This window comes from Hetaerina americana, unplaced genomic scaffold, assembly GCF_022747635.1.
Source record: "Hetaerina americana unplaced genomic scaffold, ioHetAmer1.1.p SCAF_9, whole genome shotgun sequence".
Taxonomy (NCBI): Eukaryota; Metazoa; Arthropoda; class Insecta; order Odonata; family Calopterygidae; genus Hetaerina; species Hetaerina americana.
In genome coordinates, this window is record NW_027287538.1 from 69,548,410 (window position 1) to 69,565,303 (window position 16,894).

Genomic DNA, 16,894 nt, shown 5'->3' on the forward strand with positions numbered 1-16,894 from the left:
GGAAGCGGGGAATGACGGTGGGTGGGGAGCGCCTACCGATTCTTATTTGTTTTTTTTCTGTTATCCCGTCGGATTGGTGTATTTACATTCTGCCTCCCTCCATCTCTTTCTCTCTCTCACACTTACTATCTCGCTCTCTCTCGCACACACGAAGCCCAATTGACGACCGTTCGGTCGGCGTGTGGCCACACATCGAAAAAATTGGTTATTTTTCTTCGTTCGCTCGCGCTGGCGGGAGGCGAGTGGGCGCGCGGTGGGAGGGAGGGTGGGGGTGGGGGGAAGGGAAAAGCGGGATATTGTCTCGGAGTTTTGGCCGATGGGGGGGGGAGAGGTGAAAGCTATAAGCTGAGGTTTCAGCGGCGAGGTATTGGGACGGGTGGGGGGGGGAGGAAGAGCGGGAAAGGGAAGTAAAATTTCGCGGAGGTAGTGAGTAGGGGGGCGAGGAGTTTGGCGATCGGAAAAGAAGTTACGGGTGTCTCGCGTGGACCAAAAGCATTTGATGCTTACTGTCCTCGAAGGAAGAAATGACGATTATCTTCCCCTCGTCTCTGCAGCGTCTAGCCGATCAGGAGCCTCTCCCGCCCGTCTCAAGTGGTTGAATTGAGACCCCAGGGTTTTACAGAACCCTTTCATAACCACCTGATGACACCTGACGTATTGCCTCTATCGTCTCCATTGGTCTTTTTGAGTTCAAGCCTCCGTAGGTTCAAATGGAATCTTCTATTTAATGCTTTTCCAATCTGGTGTGACTAGTTCATCACGCATATAAAACCCTTGCATGACTTTTTCAGTAGTTTTCCTTGCCCACTTATCATTTTATGCAAACGTCATCTGGAAATTCTTTCAGTTTACAGTGTTTTGAATTTTTTTAAACTTTGATGGGAAAAAATTCAAATGAACAATTGACTTTGAGGAATGATGAATGGCAGCAGAAAAAATATCTTTCTCAGGAAATGAAACAAAAAACACAATTTTCGTGATCCAGTTGTTGAATGTTTTAAGTGCATAATAATTAGTGACTTAATTTTCTCAATTTTTTGTTTCCTCTTTGGAATAGTATGGAGTCAAAAAATGATTAGGATGAGTCAAACAAGTGCGACGAACGAATCTCGAGAGCGCGTCTGCAGAAATTTTATCTGAACAGTGAACAGGGGACCATAGGCCCGAAGAACAATTTCTCGGGGAAAACGTCTTGGTGATGAATACCACCAAAAGGCCAACGGTTTAGGCAAGGCGACGGTGCGCGGACGATGGGTACGGGCGATCTAAATACTTCGCGGGGAGGAGAGAGTGGTTCCGTGGCCGCGTATTGTAAGTGTGGGCGAAAGATGTGGGGAAGGTAGAGGGGGGTGGTAAGGGAGAAAGGGCGGTGAAAATACAAAAAAAAAGACAGCGGGGGGAGGTGAAGGGTGGGGAGGCTATTTTTTCCAAAAAACTTGGAGGGGAGGCGGGAGAAAGAGTGTGGGGAGAGAGGTGGGGGTGACCGTCCCAGGGGGATGGGAAGGGGTGAGATGAGGATGTGGGTGGGGAGGGATGTTTTTTTGAGGGAGGGGCGGAGAAAAAGGGAAAGAGTGGGGAATAAGGGTTAGGGTGCACGGAGAGGGGGTGGAGGGGGACTAGAGAGAGGGTTACGTGTGGGAGGGGTGGAGGCGGGCGAAGGGAGGGGGGGAGAGCGGGAGGGTGAGTGCCGAGAGTAAAAGGTCTACGGCGCAGGTCTTCCGATTCTCCAACCCCGTAGCTTCAGGAGTTTGGACTCCCCCTGCCCACCGCCCCTGGCCCCTCGTCTCCGCACATACCTCTCTCTATGGGTCTTTCCCTTTACTCTCTCTGCATGCATATCCCTCTCTCTCTCTCTCACACTCACTCACCTCCCTCCCACCCCCTCCCTCCTCCCTCGTATCTACTCCTCCACACAGCATCTCTGCACTTTATTCCAACCCCAGCACCGCACCTCAGAGCGTTCTTTCAGTCGGGTCCCAAGTGCGGAGGAGCTCGGACCTGCTCTCTAGCACCCCTACAGGCGGTCAAGCGCGCGCGCGGGGGGGTAAAACGCACGACTTTTTCGCACTCTCTCCCGGCATCGGGAAGTCCGGCCACCACCCCACCTACCTCTCGCGCCGCCCCCGCAGCCTCCTCTGCCCCCCCACCCGACGCCGCACGCACACACGCGTCCCCGTCGCTCCGGGAACACTTTTCCCGGCGTTGGTCCGAGTTGGTAACGGGGTCTCCTCCCCCCCGACAGCCCCCGCCAGCCTCCCATAGCCCCCTGCTCACCGAGGGAGCGCCCGTCATTGTGTTTTCGGGGGGACATCGGAGAAAAGCGTTGGCGGAAGCTGAGGGCGACGCCCCCGCCGGACAGTGTGGGCAAGCAGTCGGCGATTTTTCCGTCGGGGACGGGGATTTTTTCCGGCGACGGCGGCGGACCTTGGGCTTCTGGGATCATAGTCCGGTTGTCGGGGTTTTGTGAGACAGTCGCCTCCAATTTTCTCCGATCTGGATTTTTCTCGTCCAGTTCCGCACAGTTCTCCTTTTAGTCGCGGACTTTTTTCGAGAATTTTCTCTGTTCTGGAAGGAACTTGGTGATTTTTTTCCATCGGGAAGATAAATATTATTTACCGTGCCGGGAGTTTGGATGGACAGATTCTCCAGTTTAACCGTCAGTGTTGGTCGGTTCCATTCTCCGGTGAACACTCAGTCCCTTTCATCTCTATTCTCCCCGTTGAAGTGGCTGGTTTTTTTTCGAGCAAGTTCTCATCGCCTACTTGAGAGATTTAATCGAGTTTGATCAAGTGTCCCTTTATTGTGCTCACCACTGCCTTCAAGGAGAGTTTAAGGAGGCAATGAACGAGGTTTTTTGGGGAAATCGTGGAGATTTTTTAATGTAATATTGTTTGTTCCCAGAGTAGAGGAACATTTTTTCCGTTCCTCCGCCAAACTACGACGCTGTCACAGCCGATGTACGAACATTCGCCGTCCCAGACGGTTTCTGTGATGCCCGTCAGCACTTCGCCCCCTTCCAGGGCCGTGGTCGATGTTTAACAGATTTTCTTCGGTGACATGAAAGGTGACGTGAATGTCACATAGTGACTCTGGAAAATGTTCTCGAGTTGAGACTTTGGCAATTTTTTTTTCTCTGACATTTCCCCAAGGAGGGACTTGGTCGCAGTCGTGATCTCCTTCCATGGACCACAGTATCTCTGAATGTGTGCTGTGAGGTGATTGTGATCGGACGTGCTGGACCGGAGAAATATTTTTATTCTGTGTGTCTGGAGATCGAGAGTACATTCTCGTTCTCGTGGGTGGTCATAAGAGACTTGGTGTTGGGCGACGCTCGTGAGATTTCTCCCGGCGATGGGCGACGCGACGCCGGGAAGGACTGGACCGTTTGCCGGCTAGGCGCTGACCCCGAGCTGGACCTTACTCGGAGGGGGTCCGGCGCTAATCCGCCCGCTTGCCCCCACCGTGCGGGCGGCATCCCGATTTCTCCACCGGACTCCTCTTGTCGACTCAAGGTAACAGTGGAAGGCGGTCTCGTGGAATTTTCGCAGCCCTCTCGCATGGATATTTTCCTCTCTTTTGTGACTTGTCCTCATCCGATTGGCGTGCGACCCCGCGAAGTTTTAAGTTGCTTCGGACAGTCATTTCCCTCTACTTTTGGACTTGGAAATTTTTGCGGTCGTCCCTCGGATTCTCAATGTATCTGCCATCATGCGGTTAACTCTATTGTGTGCTATTTTTTCCTCTCATTTCCAACGTAATTTTCTTCGCCAATCGGCACATTTGAGAGCATATGACCAGGTTAACTCCCCTGAATTAAAACTGGATTTGATTGTCTGCCACATAATTTTTTTGGAGCACAATCTCGCATAACTTCTCCGAAAAAAGTTGTCAAAAAATCAGTTGGTCTCTTTCAATGTCCAACACTCATGGTACGTTATAAGCTGCAGAAAATATTAAAGGATAAATGTAAAGTTTTTATCCCGTGCGTACCGATACAATAGAATTGCCTGTTTTGGCAATTACGTCTCTCCAGTTGGGGAGAGATGGTTCGCCGACCGGGGATATGTAGCAGGTGCATTGGCGCCCGAGCAACGGCATCCTATTGCGAACGCAAGACATGAACTCCCTAACTGATGAAATGCGGGTACCTTTCATCTTCCAAACTATATTGAGTGCCCTATTCCAGGAATAGATGTTTGTTGAGTGTTTTTTAAATGCAAGACATTATATCAGCATAGAATAGCCGGACTCTCAAAAACTTTCGAATTTTGGGCAGTTTCGAATACTTGTCCATATAATGGTCCATAGTTTTATAATGTGCCGCGTTACATTTAGAATTAGACCCCCTGTTTAAAATTATTACTGATGATGTTTTTTAGAAATTATAGTCAGTTGGAAGTTTAGGAAGAAAACGTTTCAGAGATCGAATTTTTAATTACGCTTTTCATAATGCTATTCATTGGTGAACGAGAATGAAAAAATATACATTTTTCGAGTCCACTCGTGTGCGCATTTGGACAGAAAAAGGTAACATTCAGCGGCGCACTTTCACGCTAGGAAAAAATGAATCTCTTCCCTTCTCGTAGCACAGCGTCTATGGATTGGCAGCGGTGTAATAAGTTCGGATCCCAGAGTCAGAAACATTTTTACATTTCCAATCTAAAATTTTGTTTCACTAAACAATTGCAGATTTTAATTTTTAGTTTCTCGATACGATAATCCATTTATAAATAAAATTTGTCAACCTTAGGTCGTCACTCTCGGTCGTGCGTAGAGAAGTTGGAAGAACGTACTCTTAGGTCTGGAGACTTCCTTATTTCCGCACCTCTGAATTTTCAGCAATGATTTTTATAGAGTGAGTAATTCAACGTAAGATTTGATTGAAATCCGGACCGGACGCTAGTAATCCACCGTGGTCGTCATCGGCCGAAGCGTCGTCGGGTCTTCAGCGCGTGGCCACGCGCGACATCCCCGGCGTTCCGCGGGGACGTCGCGCTCGACCTCGGGTTCTCGCTCCCCGCGACGCACACCTCGGCCGGCGGCTGCCAAGCGGAGGCAGGGTGCCCCACGCACGCACCAACCACGGCGGGACGCACTCGCGCGTGGCCGTGTGACCCCTCATTCTTCAAGCCATCTCTCCCTCCCACGCAACCCTCCGCCACCCTTCCTCGCCAAATGCTCTTGCTCTCCAACGGGACTACAGGGGACAAGGGCCAGCCTCACACCCCGGCGACGTTTTCGGGGGATCCCCGCGGGCCTCCATCCGCGCCAGAGGCACACGCTCCCGCCCGCCCCCGCCGGAGGTCGGCCTAACCCTCGGACGTGACACACCGCCCCAAGGCGTCTCTTGGCGCGGCTTATCGCCCACCATCCTCTGGGCATGAGGCGACGCCGTTGTATGTATGTGTGTGTGGGCACTTGGCAGAGTATGCGCGTTCCTGCGTGTGGCTTTTGGTGGTCAGTGTGAGTTTTAGCGGGACGACGGGGAGAGCGGAGCGGAGAGTAGGTTTCGACCTTAGTAACCGGTAATCGCGCGTTCACGCTGAGTGTACATGGAAAAATCACGTCGGAAACCGTTTTCTGTGATGCAAAATTCTTTCTACACTTATTGTAGATGTGGCTATCTCTGTTTAATTCTGAATATATCACAAACTTTAAAACTACGTAAGAAATATATAATGTAAAAGTGAAATATAAGCATAAGGTACCTGTTAGCCCATACCCATTTTTTTCTTAAAAATTTTCATTCTATGATTAGCATTCGAGAATGACTAAGTTGGAAGGGAATTTCTATTACAGTTACCTCAAGTCGCTACTGTGATATTAACATAGACAAATAATTTGTTGGCGGCTGTTACATCAGAATTTTCATAAGTCACACATATCTGTAACTTAAGCCACATTACAAAAAAATAATATTCCCCTAATCACATGCTTATTAATGAAATGTATAAATTCGTCACTCGTATTACCAAATGCTTTCTGAGACTAATCTTCTTGAATAGCATCCTTATTCGACCAGAAATTTCTCTCAAAGAAGCGAGTTTATTGCGTCGAGGTATCTACCTCCAGGAGTTGAAAATAGGGTACCAAATCTTGAGAAGTTGATTTCTCCTGAAGATGTACTACAGAATAAAGCTGCTTTATCTTGAGAAAATTACGGAAGATAGTCTTGGGAGGAAAACTAAGTAATCAGCGAACCATGAAACGAGAGAATACTATAGGTATGTACGATTGCCAGAGCATAAAGTTTTTTAATAAAGAATTGTTATCTTAAATAGAACCTGTATTCAATACTATTCGGTTTTCGGTTGGGAGTTAAGTGCATTAATCTTTAGCGTTCAAAAACGACTTTTTATCAATTCGTAGGGTAATTATTTACATGAATGAGGCGTGAAAAGACCTCAAACCCAACGAGACAGTCTTCTTTACGTGTCAAGTGGAGAAATTGGACGAAAGAACCGGTAAAATTACAAGACTTCGTCAAATGAGGAAGTGAACTGGTGAATCCACGGGTGCCGGTCGATGGTGGGCGAATCGGGACGAAACTGACGGCCTCCCTGGAAGCACGCGGTGCGACACTCCTCCACCGCGTGGATGAGGGCGCCAATCGTGGCGGGGTCCGAGGTGTGTGCCGGCGGAAATCAGGCGGCGGGGGGTCGCGTTAGGAAGTCGGCATTGGGAGAGGAGAGGGGAGGGGGGGAATCGGGAAGGAGGAGGGAATTTAGGATGTGGTGGGGGGTGGAGGAGTAAGGGTGGGAGAACGGGCGAGAGAGTGATTTAGGGAGGCGGAGGGTTTGAGGTGTCGCGGTGTGAAGCGAGAGACATGCATATGCGAGAACCATTGGGGGTGTGATGGGGGGGTCATAGGAGGAGGATCGGCTCGAGTCGGCTCGGACAATTGGAGAAGTCAGAGGGGGTCGCGGGGGGGGGGACGTGAATGGGACGCCGATGGAAGTAGGCGGGGGAGGGTCTCGGGTTAACTCTAGATCTTGCTCACTGTTTGTGTGCACTTGTGCTCGGGTGTTGGTGCATTTGCGTGTGTCAGGGGGGTGTTTGTGTGCGGCGGGGGGGGGGGGGTCGGAGGAGGGAGGGAGAGGCGGAGGATGAGAGAGACGGCGAGATTGTGTCCGGCCCGCGCCTCACGCGCGTGGCGTTCTCCTGTTTCCAGGAGAGACGTGTTAAACAATCGGCAGCCAGCAGTTACTGCTCTGCCTCCCGCAGTCGTGTTCCTCTCGCCTCCCTACCTGTCTCCCGCCAGCTAGAGGGAGATCCTCCCTTTCGGTAATGGGCTCAAACTTCTACGCTCAACGTCGCACGATCACCGTATTTTTTAAGTTCCTTTGAGACAGTCTGCTTCTCAGTGTTGGAAATTTTCTTAGTTCACATTTGAGTATTAAGAAATTATATCCCTTTGTAACCAATTCCGATGGCATTTTACTCTTATAAATTCCTGAATATGTACGGTAGATTAAAAAACTGTTCACCCTTCGCTTTGATTAGTCCTGAGTGCTAAAAATCATTCGTTTTTGAAAGTTTAAGGGTTGATTTTAATGCTTAATTAAATCCTTGTGATGGTTGCATTTTTTGGTGCATTTGGGGTCCCATATACCTGTACTATTTTGCTTGATTAAAATTCCCTTAGATATGCATGAATAAAAAATGTATGTTAAATCTATTCCTAATATTATTGCGGTATTGTATTTTAATTTTTAATCACTGTTTGACAAAATAATGACTGAGGTATGAAGAGAATGGACTAATTATTTACACCATGGACTCAAGTTGGAAATGGGAGTTTTCAATGCAAATTTCAAACATATTTTGGAGTAATATTACAAGCAAAATACATAATAAGGGAAAGAAACAATCTATGTCATTAACGAGTTTGGCATCTCACTCCCCCAGCCTTAAAAGCATTAAATGATGGGTTATATTCATTTGTCTAATATAAAGTATCAGTGGTAATTTTAGGAATTACACTTAGTCATGGACATCTTTACGATATTGTGTTTTAAAATTGAGTGAAAAAGTTTCTTCTTGGATTATCTATGCTGCTTAAAATAATACAATGATTAAACGATTCCAATTATTTCTTAAACTTATTACTATCAATTATGTTTAACGTATCTAACTGCGAGCCATTATAATCCCGCCTGTTGATTACTCATTGATACTCTAGTCACTACTCATTGATTTCATTAATTACTCATTGATATGCCAGGTGCTAAAGCAAATGAATTTCACGATATTACAATCAATTATTGGTCCATATCACTACACTCTCTCTCTCCACTTACTTGGAATGAATGTAATTATCCCAGTACTCGCTCTTGATAACGTTCTCCCTTTTCTTTAGATTCCTCTGCCAAATAGTACTCCGGCTCCTCGCTAAACACCCCGTGTCGTCCGGTCCTCCTGTAATCACGTCCGCGTCCGAAGGGGCCCAAGGGGGAACTGCATTGTCCACTGAACGGCCGCCGCAGAGAAACTAAGGCGAGTTTGGACATAGCACGGGGGATTGCGTAATTCAAACGTTACCGGTTTCTTCCCCGTGTATCATTAGCTCTGACCTTCTCCCGCTCAAAATGTACCCTCTCCCCTCTATATACGTGTCCTAACCTCCGCCGGAAAGGGTTTCACGTCCTCTTCGACCAGCTGGTTGACGGGAATTTTATAATGTCCGAAAGCTAGGCCTCCCTACTTTTTTTAAGGTCTAGTCCTTGTGCATTTCATATGAGTACATGGGGGTCGTACCCTTCAAAACATATATTCTCACGCCGGGTTGAAATATGCGCAGCATTGACCGTTAGCGAAACCCCGCGTCCAGGTGCCGGTCCTGTCGCAAGGCAGGAGGAAGGGGTTCATGCTGCGAGATGGGGACCGCCGGCCCGTTCCATCTCGCAGGGGAAACACCTTTAGGTGCGGGACGCATAGGACCAGTCTAGACCCGAGACCACTTTTTAGTTTTCCATGAGGCCAAAGTATAAAACGGGATGAAGTGTGCCTTGTATTATCTTTTCAAAGTCTTGTCATTTAAGGAGTGTCACTTTCACTTCCTTTGGAATGTATTTGAAATATCAGTACAGAGTCCAGGGATATTTTCTACCATAATTTTATTCTTCCATATTATTCCTACCTTTTCATTAAACGATACAATTTCACAGTATTGAGTCTATGATATTTTGTTTTAGATGTCTATGGGCTGTTATATGATTAGACCGTAGGTTAACAGGTTTATTTCTTCAGTCGAAGTAATTATAGCAACTTGTGGGCCATTGTAGAATTGTCACAAATACTTTGCTCAATGAGTTATAAGCATTTTAACTGAGTATTTTTTGTGGTTTAAATAAGACTCATAAATCTCAGGTATTTTTCTATTTGTAAAGTATTAAGTGTAATGAGGAAACATGATAGTTAATATAGATCTTACTCATAGTAATAGTATGTAGAGAAATACATTTTCAAAGACAATTCTTTTCTTTTCGTGAAAATTATTTTAATTCTTAAAAATTTTGTGAGGCTTATCTTTCTCAGTTTTGAATATATTCTGGGAATTATTTACCTGTACTTATTATTTCATTTTTTCAGTTATCATTAGTATTAAGGCTTGTTTCGACAACGCGTTGGTTACTGTGATGATAATTGTCCTGTAATGTACACTGTTTATTGATTTTTTTCACTGTATCCACAGAGATATGTCTCTCTACATGCATATTTTCTGGAAAATCGTTTGGTGTTGTGCATGACAATTAGCGTGTACATTTGGAAAATGTTATCTTTTTCAAATAGATCCGTTTGAGTAAGTCAAGAGGAGGTATGAACTTTTAAATACTGAAATTCATTTTGATTTAAGATCTGAAGAATTTGTTCTTACTTGAAAATACATTTTCAGGCTCAATATTTTTCTCCTAAATAATTGATCATGAAATTTCGTGGAAACAGAAATAATATAAGAAAAATAAACTATAAGTTGTATTTCAAACACTTAATGATCTAAGAGGAAATAGATGTGTCGCAGTCAAAATGTCAACATTCACCACAGTTCTATTTGCAATAATATTTTGGATTGTTGTGAAAAACATTTGAGCTTAAATAGTTTCATATAATTTAAACCTCTTTTCTTTTTTAATATTTTTGTCTTGTTCTCTCACATGAAATAAGTTAATGTTCGGATGGGTATAGGTACATTTATATTTTTTATGTACTCCTGCAGATATTACCGTATTCCTCAATTCAGGCATGAATTTTCTAATTTTTACTGGAACCTGATCTTATAGCTCTTGATTTTGTTAAAATGATATTACCCATAATGCTTCACATTACGTGTCATGTGAGAGAATCAACACTTATCATCGTGTTTGTTTTAAATATCTTCATATTAATTTCCACAAAAATGTGTTTATTTTTAGCAGTCAATTTTCAGAAAAACTTGATCATCCTTTACGAGAATAATTACAAGATTCGTTGAAACTGGGTTGCAAAATAAATAATACGGACCTAATTTTTTTGTAGAATTTGATGCAAAGTTTTTCCAAGCAGACATCAAGATTTCCCACTAAGTGACGACCGAGTCCGTACCATTAACATATCCACGTGGACGGGAGACAAATTTTAACTTCGCTGCTTTTCGCCAAGAGGTCTGGAGTGTGAGAAACGGTTGATATAGAAAAAAGAATTTCTCGGTAATATTAACACGATGTCATGGTGTGAGCGATTTCTGCATTTCCGCGTTGAGGACTTAATGACGTATGCGAGATTTAAAAGAAAAGAAATCCTAGCTAATGGAGCAGAAGTGGTCAGCCGTATCAGTCCGGCAGCCGGATTCGGCCACTCCCGCTCGTGCCTCGCACAGATAATGCGGGAATTTGGTGAAGGATGTTTGAGTGTCGTGAGCGCGGGAGGACTTGGGCGTCCATCTTAGGGAAATCGTTGCATTTTTGTGGGCCCACGCGAGGGTGAAGATGGTTTGGACAGGCATTGCGAGCGGTCGCAAAATTGCCACTCTTGATCCGTAACGGAACGAGGGGACACTTCTTTTCGTTCGGAGGGCTACCACCGGCGGACCAACTCTTTCCGTGGCCCACACGCGCTTACTTGTGGGACAGGGAGGGGACTAATACTCCCAACTCTGCTCGCTCCTCCCGACCATACTATTTTAACTCAAACTAATGTAAGTGCTTATCCTCTTTGATAATGTTGACTCAGCTAATTCGCCATATATTTGTATGTCTTTGAAATGAATGTAAACTTTAAGGTCACATTAATATTAAATCATCGGTGTTGTCTCCTAAATAAATTAAAATCTTTTATTTTCAAATGTTTGCTATAGTAGATATTCCTAGTTGATCTATATCTTGTTTTGGCATTCTTATCAAGGTGCATTCACCAGATATTTGATACCTTCTCTAAGTTTTTTAACTACAAATATTGATAAAAGAAATAATAGTTTGATTTATTGTCGATGTTCCTTGATTAACGTATTTTCCCAATCAACTAAATGAAAAAATGCAGTTTTATATTTTGGTTTTATTATTTTGCTTCTTTTTTCATGTGGTGTTTTTTGCAGGGTTATTTGTAAGTTCGAGAGTTATATTGAGTTAAGTATTGTTAAGAAATGAAGAATTTCACCCAAAATTAAATTTTTGGCTCATTTTAACGATAATCATCCATAGATTGTGGGTAAATGAGGCCAAACACGAGGAAGAATTTTACCGATACGTGTCATCTTAAATGCTTGCCTTGTTGCTCTCAACGTTTTCCTTTGGCAATCCTCGTCGTTCATCTGACTCCTTTCCACCATTCGCATTTTTGTTATTTCGATCTAAATTAAACGTTACATGTGGTGAGCTTGTGTTGTGATAATAGTCGAACTTAAGCTTTGGTATTTCAGTCAAGAAGGCAGCTAAACCTGCATTTACGTATTTGAATTAAAATTATGAGAACTGATTTTAATTGAATATAAAAATGTCGGTCCGAATCGTGAATTAGGATGAAGCACGTTACTACTCCTCATCCGGCTCGGGTGTTTCAAAACTTCATCCAAGACATTATACCGTAAGTTTTTTCGGGTGGTAAAATGTGCTATTTATAAGTGTTGCATCAAACATTCGCGGTATTAATTTGAAAACAAAGAACTTTCGTGGTGTGAAATAATTGGGCTTAAAAAAACCAATGTTCTTACTCAAATGAGCAGAGAGGTTACCGTCAGAAAGCATTTGAAAACATCATTATTCATTCAAATGAAATGCAAATTCCGCAATCAAGGTGAATCAGTCTCCAATGATTCATAATGAGAAGGATTTTAATTATAGTTTGATTGAAACATTAATAATAGCACGATCGCGAGTGAAGTAATTAAAGTGGGCATCATTAATGAAAAATAAGTTTTCTGCTAAGTTTTTATTTGTCAAATAGCTGTAGCCAAAGGTAAAACTTATTAATAATACTCCACGAATGAACTTTCTCAAGAGCTTATTAAACATTCAAAGAATAAAATATTGCAATATTTATAAAACTACTCGAGTAAAGATTATTCTAAAAATAATAGTTACATTACTCCGAGACGTTTATTTTGGTGAGCATGATATCCATGTTATGAGGAATCAGTGTAACTTCATTAGTGAAGTTCGCGAATCGTTAAAGACTTTTATTGCTTGAGGGTCATTTTTTTCGCTCTAGCTACACAAGAGGATTGAAAATCTGCTTTATCGGTTAATTAAAAGAAGAGACTAGAAATTTCCAAGCACTAAGCAAAGGTGGCAAATGTAATGTTCCGCGGATCAGTCCGAAGCGAAATAATTGCGAGACCACTTCCAATTGAACTAAACGCATTTCCGCGTAATCTTGTCCAATTAAGTCTCTTCGTCGATACGGGGGCCCATGGAACTTCACCCCTTCGCCGCCTTGTGGCGCTGAAGTGGGTGTCCGGCGTCTCGAAGCGGACGCTTAGGAAGAGGCGGTGGTGAGGGGAACCAGCGATAGGGGTCTCCGGCGATGGGAAGGGGACCTGCGAAAACGGTTTTTGGGGAGTGGAAGGGGGTGAGGGGCGGGGAGGAGGAGGAGTTGGGGATTTAGGCGGGAAAGGGATGGGTAGTGCGTCATTTATCCAGCAGAGGGCACTACAGTAAGTTCCGCGCGAGAAGGGAAAGAAGCGTTGGCGACATTGGCTCGGCGTTTAAGGGTTCGCCGCCGAAAACCTCTCTCAACATCCAGGGTCAACGCGCCCCTTTATCTCCCTCATCAGTCGCATCCACATTCATTCATCCATTCCCCGAAGGTCGTTTTTATCGAAATGGACACATTTCCCCAAAAAGTTTCATCCCATTCTCTCCGTTTTATTCCCCGTCAATTGAATCCCTCCCTCCCTCCCTCTCACTCACATATTTTTTTCTCCCTTTTGATTTCTCCGGGAAAAAAATTAGATATCGAGGTTAGTTCGTAATGCATCAATTCCCGTTGATTCAAAAAACACGCGATGTTTTCGTTGTTTCCATTTTGCACCTCTCTGCTACACGCCCCCCCCCCCCACCTTCACCCACTCCGACCCCCTCCCCTACTCCCCTCTCTCGGACCGCCCCTCCTCCTCATTTAACGCCTGTTTTTTCGGGGCGTCGAGTTCTTTTTTTTATTTTCGTTAACCGATCGCGTACGATTTTGAGCCTCGGTTCATCAATAAATCGTAAAAAAAAGCGATGACTAAGAGAGACGTGGCAACTGTGCGCATGTGTGTGAGAGTGTGTGTGTGTGTGGTGTGAGGAATGGTGAGAGGGAAAAAGTGTCCAATTTGTTCATTTTTCCGACGAGATCGTTAATTCCATGTAATGTGTCGTTTAATTCCCTCGTGGAAAGAGTTGGCGGTAGGTCGTTTCGTTCTGCAGTTGCGACGGGTTATTTTTGCCGATACTTGCGTCATTTTCGGCTTTCGCCTGTCCTTTTTATCAGTTTAATTTATTAAATGCACTTGCATCCTACTTTTAGTATCAGTATTAAAGTTTTTACTCATGTTTCAACATAGCAATGTACTCTTTTATCGCTGTTACGCAGTAGCTTGGGAAATGTATAGTATTCTCGTCATGTATATTATTATACTGATTAACTTATGTATATTCTCTCAGGTGAATTCGTTATCACAAATTTATTCCCAAGACTGCGTTTAATCACTTTTTTTCATACTTAAAACCATTAGTATTTTTGTGCTAAGTGCATTTACCCATTGAACGAGCTAATTCTGGAACTCCTTGGCAAATAAAAAATATTTAATTTACCATCTGGATCGTAACTTTTGGAAATATTATATTTTAGAAAATTGCCGCAATCTATACAATTTTAGATAGTTTTGTAGCCTGAAGACTTGTGACGTTAAAGGATGAAGCTTAGATGGTCACCAATGTTTAAGCACGTTAATTCCTTCTGAGGTCAGTTTCCTGCGTGAAATTGTTGAAAATCTATTGAGAATATTCCATTCAAAATCATCTCATTTTCTAACTTTTATTGATCCTAGTATATTATTTGCAAACGTTCACCTCGGGGATAGAACAAGTTTCGCACGTACGTACGTACGTGAGCATTGCGCCGGAATAATGCTTGACGCGAGGCTCGCTTCGTCATCGCTCGCTCCAAGTCGCGAGGCGAGATAGATACGGCGAATTAGTCATCGCCTGTCGCTCACAAACAGCCGTGTTTCTAGTCCCATTGTGCCCCACGAGTCCCCGCGAGGGATGCACGCATTCGCGGGGAGGAAACGTTTCCGTAATAGAAGGTGCGGGGCCGTAAATAGGAAGCCCTTTAGCGGAGAGGCGCAGGGGCGTTCCAAAGGGGGGAGGAGGGTGTGCTCCAAAGGATGAGGAGATCAGGGGTTGGAGGAATCCCATCACACCACGAGGTAGCTTCAGGAATGGTCCCTTGAGGTACTAAACCCGTTACTCACGATGCATGTAATTACATATTTGGATGCAGAGAAATTTGGCACAAAAACATTGTGTCGTCTAGAGCAAATTGTTTGGATAAATGCGCAGATACACAATCAACTGCATGCGAAATAACCTTTTCTTCAAATATATATATTCATTCCTACTTTTTCTATTATTTATGCTTCTTACATGGTAGAACGGTCACGGTGTCATGAATTTGCCAGACTGGACGTGCTCTGCTACTTTGAGTAGCAAACACTTTGACTATGATTTACAAAAAATCAAAGTGAAGCTTGTTGACTGTGTGAATTGAGGTTCGCGTTGTTTTTCTTCGCAAAAAGATTTCTTGTCCAATGGTATTTGTAACCAAAATGAGTTGGATGCAAAGCCTATCCGATTGTTCAATTGTCTCATAAGAGGGAAACACCACATCAGTCATTATCATGAAATTTTTAAACGTCTGTCTTTCCACAGTCAAATCTTTTTGTCTATATTCACAGTGAGGATATCAAGTATTCCTTCCCTTTACTCCCCAAAGTCAATCAATTTTTATAAATTATACCAGCAGTCAGAATAATAACGGAGATTACTGCTATAGTAGAAGAAATAGCCTTTGCCTCTTCCTCATCTATGATTGATTCGCGTAATATATTCTCAGGCGATATGTCGCGTGATTTATACAACTCTGTGCACTATACCTACCTCTTATATATGGAAAAAGTAACCCTTTACTACGTACTACTTTTTCACGAAACTTTTTTTCATGTGAATTTGCAAAAAAAACTTCACGACCCCAGATACAATATATAAAACTGTCGCCTCTCGATTTCGCGATTTTATAAAGTTCCATTCATCGCTTAAATACATCTATATTTGGACTCGCACTAATACGGTTTTTGTAATGCGCCCTTAAAAGGTGTAGAGAGGGTGAGGGGAGGGAGAGGAAAGGTTAGTTTTTGGGGTGGGGTGGTGGGGGAGGGAGCATTTGTGTGGCTAATGGACGGTGGATGGCGCCGGTGTCTGCGTTGGTGGCGGTTGTGTCGGCGGCGGCATCCGCGGTTTGGCTCTGTGGTCGTGTCCTGTGTAGGAAGCGAACGCTGCCTCCTCCTTCTCTTCCTCCTCCACCCCATCACCCTCCACACCTCCCTCCTGCCCTTGGAGGGTAGGTGGGTGGAAATGGGCTATTTCATACGCGGGTGGTGACGCAAAGCGTTATCCCCTCGCAGAGCTTCACACCCACACAACCGCAACCCTTACGGAGGCCCCGCGCGGTGACTTTCCCGCTTGGTTGAGCACGAATGGACCCGCGAAAAACGGGACGAGTCTTGCGATAATTTTCGCACGTGGACGATTCGCTTAGATTCGACCACACGCGAGTGTAACATCGTTCCTTTTCTTGCTGGAGATGGCTCGTTGTCACTGGGCCTTTGTTTCCTCCCAACCACCCCTCTACCCGGATATTTCCGCTACACTGTTAGAATCCGTTCAAGTCCGGACTCCTCTCACGAGATTTCATATTTGTTGCTTGTCCTTACGGTTTTTTGTCATTCTCGCCTCTTCATCAATATCTAAAACAATCACGGCAGCTACCTCGTTACGTACTCATGCGCTTTCTTCAACCATCATCTGCGTCATTCTCATATTTTTCATCCCCGAGAAATAGCACCCGTTGTGAATTTTAATTTTCTATTAATCATTCGTGAAGAGTTTTACTATCTATTTTATTTTTAGCTTTCATTTCACCTATACCTTGTTTTAATTGACTTTTTGTTCTTTTGACTTGTTTTAATTGACGAAAAAAGTGTTCCTTTTTTCATGAACATTCCTCACAACTTTTCTTTTTTGCTGAAAAAATAGTTCTTTGTGATTATCCTTCATTTAGGAACACTCTTGAAGGGATGCGAAATAGGTATTTGCTACCGAATAAAATTATTTATTGGGTTAAAATAGCTGTGCAAAATCCCAGTCATGCTAACTGATAT

At 44.1% G+C, this 16,894-nt stretch overlaps 1 long non-coding RNA gene across 2 annotated transcripts in view; it reads left to right on the forward strand.

The window, feature by feature from the left end:
• Window positions 1-16,894, forward strand: part of LOC139698637 (uncharacterized) — a 216,583-nt gene that overhangs the window by 7,266 nt on the left and 192,423 nt on the right. The window contains exon 1 of one of the 2 annotated variants that reach the window (XR_011703001.1): window positions 8,418-8,496. The exons of the other annotated variant lie outside the window; for it this stretch is intronic. This is a non-coding gene — a long non-coding RNA (uncharacterized lncRNA). Of the gene's footprint in view, window positions 1-8,417; window positions 8,497-16,894 lie in introns of those variants that run through there. 2 annotated transcript variants of the gene reach the window in all.